The following is a 6,985-nucleotide window of genomic DNA, read 5'->3' as shown; positions in this document are numbered from 1 at the left end:
GCCCAATGGAAATACACATATATACCCACCAACACACAGGTAGTAGAATGTGCTGATCAGCATCATTTGTTTTAGAATATGTCTGGTAATTATGCAAATGTTAATCAACGGTAGAATAGATATAAATAAACTGTGATATAGTCACACAACAGAATATTCTTCAGTGATGAGAACAGATAGACACTACATGCAACAATGTGGATGAAATTGATGAACACAACGCTAAGCAAAAGATAGACACAAGAGTGTATCACTTTAAATAAAGTAAAACCTGGTAAAACTAAGCTATGTTCTTGGAAATCAGAATAGTGATTATCCTAAGGGGGTAAGAGATTGGAGGGAAGCATGGGGAGGGCCCTCTAAAGTTTTTATAATGTTTTATTTCTTGATCTGGATCCTGGTTACATAGATGTGTCCAGGTTGTGACATGTGCACTTTCCAGTGTGTGTATTAAATTTCAATTAAAAAAAGGTTTTTTAAGTATGATGAAATTTATAAATTTTTCATGCCACAATAGAACTTTCTAGAATTATATTTGCTATCCAGAATGAAACATACCACCAATGTTCAATTGGATTAAGTATTTTCCCTCCCTAGTGTCTTTACTAGCTTACTAATTCTGGAAGGCTAGGGAACTGAGTTAGGATTTAGGGACTAACTTCTACATGCATGGCATTGGATCATGTGTTTTTGGTATTCTCTAAATAGCCTATGTTCCTGCACTCCAATTGAGGCCCAGAGGACAGAGACCATTTTTCATTCTCTTTTGTCTCCCCACCCCATCTCTTCCTCAATGCCCAGCTGCCCTGAGGATTCTTCAGAGGACATAGTTTCAGGCTGGAGAGGATTCCTTACTTCTCTAACTCTGTCACAGAACAAGCTCTGAGATAGGATGCCTTTCTTTTATGAAGCAAGAATTTATTATGTACCTGTAATTACCTCAGTTTACCTTCACATTCTCAAACCTATGCCTATTTTACGGAGGAGAAAACTGGGAAGCATCACTCAAAAGGCAACATCCTTCAGAAGTGACAAGCTGGTCACAGGATTCAGTTGGCTCCATGACCACACCATACTGCCTGGTGTTTTCTAGAGAAGCCTCACTCTGCAATTTTAGTTTCCAAAAGCAGCCACCTTCTTTCTGCAGGTAACAACCTGGGCTGGCTGGCCATCCCTGACCGGCCGTGAGTTTTGATGTCCCTTCATTCCGCCCCAGGGCCTGGAGACAATCATTCAGAACTCCCCTACTAGAGGCCCTGGTTCTTCGCAGGTTCCAATGGGGCCCAACACAGGGTCACCCCACTCTGAGCCTGCCTATTCCTTCTCTGCAGGAGAGGAAGGAAAACCCCAGAATTTTGCTGGCTTCTCTGTGGCAGACATGGAAGCTGCTCCTGCCTGATCAGTACCTGGGCGAGTCTGCTCCGGGTGCACGGGCCCTGCAGATGCTGTCAGAGCTGCCCATTTATAGACAATGGCCGGGCGCCCAAATTTTCCCCAGGCAGCCTGACTGCACGCTTCACCTCCCAGCCCGGCTGTGTGGAACTCTCCATCTGTATTGATCACACTGGCTTACCACTGCAGACAGAAAACCGCTCTGTAATCTGCTGGGGAAGGCACAGCGCTACCCGGCATGGCGATTACAACTCAGCTCAGGGAAATGAGCCTCTGGTCTTGAGCTCAGCCCAGCAGCCTTTTTTTCCTCAGTGGAATTTTCCCCAGGCTTGCTCGGCGCAGACTCAGGGATAGCAAATTGACCACTCCTCAGTGCTCTGGTGCTGCCATGGAAATCAGTAAAGGCAGCCTCAAGGGTAGGGTCTAAACCAGCACATCTTGATGGAGAGCATGCACACCCATTATCTGTGTGCTCAGGGTCCCCAAACTCCAATCTTTGGCCAACCTCCAATGACCATTTTCTGCACTTTATGCCTCCCTCACCCTTGGCAGAGAAATCGCTGCATGATCCCAGCAAGAGTGATGGAGTTGCAATGTGGCCAGGACTTTAGAGGCCATCCGGTGCTCCTTTTACCAGTGAGAAAACAAGCCTAGAGAAGTTAACTGACTTGCCCAAGGTCACACAGCCGTGCAGGTAGAAGTTGTATGAAAAGAATCCAGGCCTTCTGATTTGATGATCACCTCCCCCTCCCCCACAGCATTCTAGGCTGTTTTTCTTTCTTTACTTAAGGGACTCCTCTAAGCCCTGCACAGTTTTGGGCTACAGATTCAGGAGAGCCTAGAGATGATCACTTTCCTTTGGGGAGGCCAGAGAGATTTGTGAGGGGACCCACCAGGGATGACAGTGCTAAAGGAGAGCACACCCCAGGGCCCAGGTGGCTCACAGAAAAGTAGGCAGAAGGTGAGCATTGTTTGGGCCACAGCAGGGAAGAGTGAGGGGAACACATGTGTGCACTAAGTCAGTGTCAGCTGCCCTCAAGCATCCGAATGTCCCAGGAGGGGCAGCAAATGCCTGCTTCCCCTGGCAATATTGACACCCGGACCAGTGACTGTCAGGTAATTCCTGTGCTCTGTTCACTGCATCAGTTGAAACTGAAAATGCATCACCCTCCAGGAGGGTTGGCATGGAGGACATCTGAGGCAGTGAAGGCAGGCGTCAGGTTGGTCACACCTCCAGTATATTCAGAGATGATCAGAGGAGGGTCGCACAATGGCTGGATGTCCCCAGCAGGCAGCCTCTGCAATTCTCTCCTCTCTTCCCATCCCCAACTTTCTGTTCCCTGCCTTGGGCCAGTTTTCCCCCTCTCCCTCTCCACCCCATCTAGACTTTCCAGGCCTGTGTCCCACTTTCCGAAGGACCTGCCTATGAGGTAACTGGCTAGAGAATTGGGCCGATGCAGAAGGATGGCCATGGTGGCTGGTGATTTTCACAGTTTGCCTATCCTTGGATAACTTCCCAAATCTACATCGATGTGCCAAGTCCGGGCCAGTCTCCATGCCTCCGTGGGCCTCTGTTTCCACATCTGAAGCTCTGGGTCTTTTTAAGCAAGAGCAACCATGCCTCCCATGAGGATGGTGCTATTACTTTTTTAAAAAATATTCTTGTCTTAAAAAATGTTTGTGCTCTGAATTCAGACAGCACAGACCTGAGCTCCAGCTTTGCCCCATCTTCACAGCCTGCCCTCCAATCCTCAGTGTCCCCATCTGTATTATGGGGTTGATAAAGTCAACCACATGGTTTGTTTGAAGGACTGAGTGCAATGATGCATGGGAAGTGCTCAGCCCAGTGTTATCCCAATAAATGTAACATGTTCACATATCCTCATCATTTATGAAGCAGGTAGGGCATATTCGAGCATCAAAATGATAGATGCATAAATGGAACTCCAAGAAGTGACTCATCTAGAAGCAGAGGTTTCAGGGTCTGTGGACACCTCCCAATGCTACCTCCTCAGTATCTCTGTTTCTGATGAGCTATCCGCCACTCCTTGGAAGGTTTGGAAAATGCATAGTGGGTTCTCATTGCTCACACAGTCCTGACTGCATGCAAGAATCCCAGAGTAAAATCTGTGTGTCTGACATTCCTCAGGGTTTGCCCTCATGATTAATTTTATAGATGAAGAAGACCCAGAGATGTTGAGTGGCATACCTGGGGGTCACACAGCTTATTCTCCCCTCACTCCCACCTCCATCTCTGTGCCCAGAGATACTGTCCCTTCTCCTGATTCAAGGTTCGATCTAGGTTGTCCTTACTTTGCCCATTCACAGATCCTGGAGAGGGAACTCAGGGGTCTTGTAGTCCAGGACCTTTTGGGCACAAAAAGGCCCTCCTGAGCAATGCCTGACCCAGCCCCCTCGCAACTTATCCCAAGTTGGTGGGATTCCAAGGTCACACTTTACTCCTATCTTCCACGTAGCTGCAGTTGTCCAGTGGCTGTTCCTCTGCTCAGGCCAAAATGTGTCTGTCAACTCCACCCAGTAGGCCTGGGGTTAGGAAGAGGCCCCAGAGAGGGCCATAGCACAGCAGGTGAGACCAGGGACCCAGCTCATCCTGGGGGGCACACAGCCCAGTGAGCTACCACCAATCTGCAGGGACAATGAGCCCAAAAGTCACTTCTCCAGGGGGCAAAGCCTGACCTTCCCTCGTGGCTCCAGTGGGGCCAGAAGCACAGCCAGTTCCCCTCATCTGCCATCTGTGTCTGCTGTGCTGACTTCACTCTCAGGTTGCAAGGACAGTTGAGTAGATGCCATCAGAGAACACAACTCCTGAAGGAGCAGCGTCTGGGCGGGGATGGAGTTCACGTTCACAGGTGTTTGATGCTCATCCTTATTAAACCCAGTCCAGAGAACTTATTCCTGGCCAGCACATGTCCTGGCCTCAGAGGGGAGGAAGGCAAGTGGGCAGCAACCCTTGAGAGGGTTTTCCTCTTGGGATAATATTCAAGGCTGGATGAAGAGAGGGTGGTTGGCCCTGCCTTCCACAATGTTAGGGCTACTTAGGGGTCCAACTCCAGTTTTTAGGAAGGAAACACAAATATTTTCAGGCTTCAAGTGAAGCAAAGCATGTGCCTTGTCTCAGAGGAATCCAGTCACAACCTTCAAACAGGCTCACAGTGCTCCCCCCAGGACCCTCCCCAGCTCTTGTCCCTCTCCACAGCCCCCCGCCCCAGGTTGGGCCTCACAGTCAGGAAGAGCTCAAAATTCCAAGCTGTTATTATGACCCCACAGGGGGCCTCTGACATCCCCGTGAGCCAACACTGTGCATGGGGAAACAGGGCTATGACTGAAGCAACATTTGGGCCTAGAACCTCACTGCTGCCGGGCTCGGAAGCCCAGGGATCTGGCAGGTCTGAGCACAACAGCAGCTCAGGCCCGTCTGTGCGTCCTGAGCTGCCCTGTCCCTCAGCTCTCTGTAAGTGCTTGGGGATGGCAGGGAAAGTTGGGCCCTAGTGGGGAGTCCCTCCCAAACAGTGGGCATGATGAGGCCTCTGGGTGTGACCCGAGAGCCCATTTGACCACCAAGCATCCTGCAGCCCACTGTCCTCAGCTGTTTCAGCAGATCAGCTGTGCTCATTCCAGGTCTTTAAGTTTATCTCATTTTTTTTTTTTTTTTTTTTGGCTCCCTCTGAGAGGCAAATGTTCTAACAAAGATGTGAGATACTGGAACAAGGCATTAATTTCAATAGTCACTTAAAAGCAATTGCTTGGGAAATATCTCATTTTCCCATTAAATGCTGCACAGCCAAAACCTCAGGTGATTCTCTTCCCTTCCTCTCCCTGGCCCCTTCCACCTCCATGCGCTAACCCCCCTTCCCCTCTGCCAACAACTCACAACCAGCAGATCATTTCCCAGTCCTGTCCTAAAATTATATCCTGAGTACATAAATGATTCCATTTGGCTAATAAGCAACCTCTAGACAGCAAATGCCTGACAGGTGACTTACCCTAAAGAAATCATCCTGGAGGGGCTTCCCCCCAAGGTGGGTGTCTTCTTAGGAGCACAGAGCAGGTGGCTAATCGTGTTAGCAGCTTTGTGAACACTCCATTCTTGGTGCAGGGGGACTGGCAGGCACACAGGGGCCTGGAGAGGGGGCAGCCTGCCCTCTGAGGTCTCTCCTTGCTAATGAGACATGGCTGATGTAAAGAATGCATTTCCAGGTCTTCCCTGGCCTTCCACTAGACAAAAGTCTGAAGAGGCGTGTCTTTCAAGACCTGTCTCAGGGGAAGCTGTGATCCAGGTGGGGCTGAGCCTGACAGATGTAGTGGATGATTTGAAAAATTGATTGTGGTCTTTCACTGCAAAACCGGGAGAGAAGTCCTGGCTGCCTCCCTTCCTCCCCATCTGAAGGCCCTGGGGCCTGACTGAGACAGAGCTAGAGGCTGGAAAAGGGGAGTCTTGGCCTGTCCCCCATTTTCCCAGTCTCCCCATGCCCCTGACCCCCAACCCCCTACTTGTCTTCCAACTACAGGCTCTTCTCTCTGGTTCCATTACTGCAGGGCCCCACTCTAAGATGCCATCTAATGTAATCTCTCTCTAAGGGAGACCCACAAAACACACCTGCCCCCTCTTTCACAGAGATTCTGATTATTATTATTATTATTAAAAATAAGAGTTGACTATATGTGACAGACCTCCGCAGGCTCAATTCCAACTGTCAATTTCATTGACAGTTTACAGAAGAATTGAGGCCCAGAGAAGCTCAGTCATGTCCCCTGAAGTCACACTGCTGTGTTCTGAGGATTTGAGCCCAGATTCTCTTGGTTCTGGGGCCTGAATACATGATTGCATGGCAGCACTCTCCATCTAGCCTGCAAGACTCAAGGAAATTCATCTCCAGTGAGGGAGTTTCGAGTCCCAGCAGTGAGGAGCTCTCTGGAGCAGGGTACTGACCCCATAGACTTCATATGGCTTCACAGCTGCTGGCACCTGCAGCCTCTCCTCCCTGAGTAAGAGAGGAGCATGGAAAACAGTATGGCAGTTCCTCAAAAAATTCAAAATAGAGCTACCATGAGATTCATCAATCCCACTTCTAGGTATGTATCAAGGGAAACAAAATCAAGTTCTCAAAGAGATATCTGCACCTCCCTGTTCATTGCAGCATTATTTATGACAGCCAACATATGGGAACAACCCAAGTGCCCTTCAAGAGATGAATGGATAAAGAAAATGTGGTCTATACGTACAATGGAACATAACTCAACCTTTAAAAAAAAGGAAATCCTACCCTTTGCGAAAACATAGAAGAACCTGGAGGACATTGTACTAAGTGAAGTAAGACAGACACAGAAAGAGAAATACTGCATGACACTTTAATGTATGTGGAATCTAAAATAGTCAAACTCATAGGAGCAGAGAGTAGAATGGTGGTTGCCAGGGGCTGGGGGATGGGGGCACATGGGAAGATATTGGTCATAGCCAAATACAAAATTACAGTTATACAGGAGGAGCTAGTTCTGGGGATTTAAAGTACAACATGGTGGGGTGCCTGTGTGGCATATTCAGTTAAGCATCCAACTCTTGATTTCAGCTCGG

The 6,985-nt window shown here is 48.8% G+C and overlaps 1 long non-coding RNA gene across 1 annotated transcript; it reads left to right on the top strand.

Moving 5' to 3' along the window:
• Positions 1-4,691: 4,691 nt before the first annotated feature.
• Positions 4,692-6,470, top strand: LOC113593922 (uncharacterized). The gene is made up of 2 exons (XR_003414286.2): positions 4,692-4,864; positions 6,124-6,470. It is a non-coding gene; the product is annotated as an uncharacterized LOC113593922 (long non-coding RNA).
• The last annotated feature ends 515 nt before the right edge of the window (positions 6,471-6,985 follow it).

The sequence above is a fragment of the Acinonyx jubatus genome, chromosome B2 (genome assembly GCF_027475565.1).
Source record: "Acinonyx jubatus isolate Ajub_Pintada_27869175 chromosome B2, VMU_Ajub_asm_v1.0, whole genome shotgun sequence".
In the NCBI taxonomy this organism is placed as follows: Eukaryota; Metazoa; Chordata; class Mammalia; order Carnivora; family Felidae; genus Acinonyx; species Acinonyx jubatus.
Note: the sequence above shows the minus strand (reverse complement) of the source record. Positions and strands in the feature narration are given on the sequence as shown.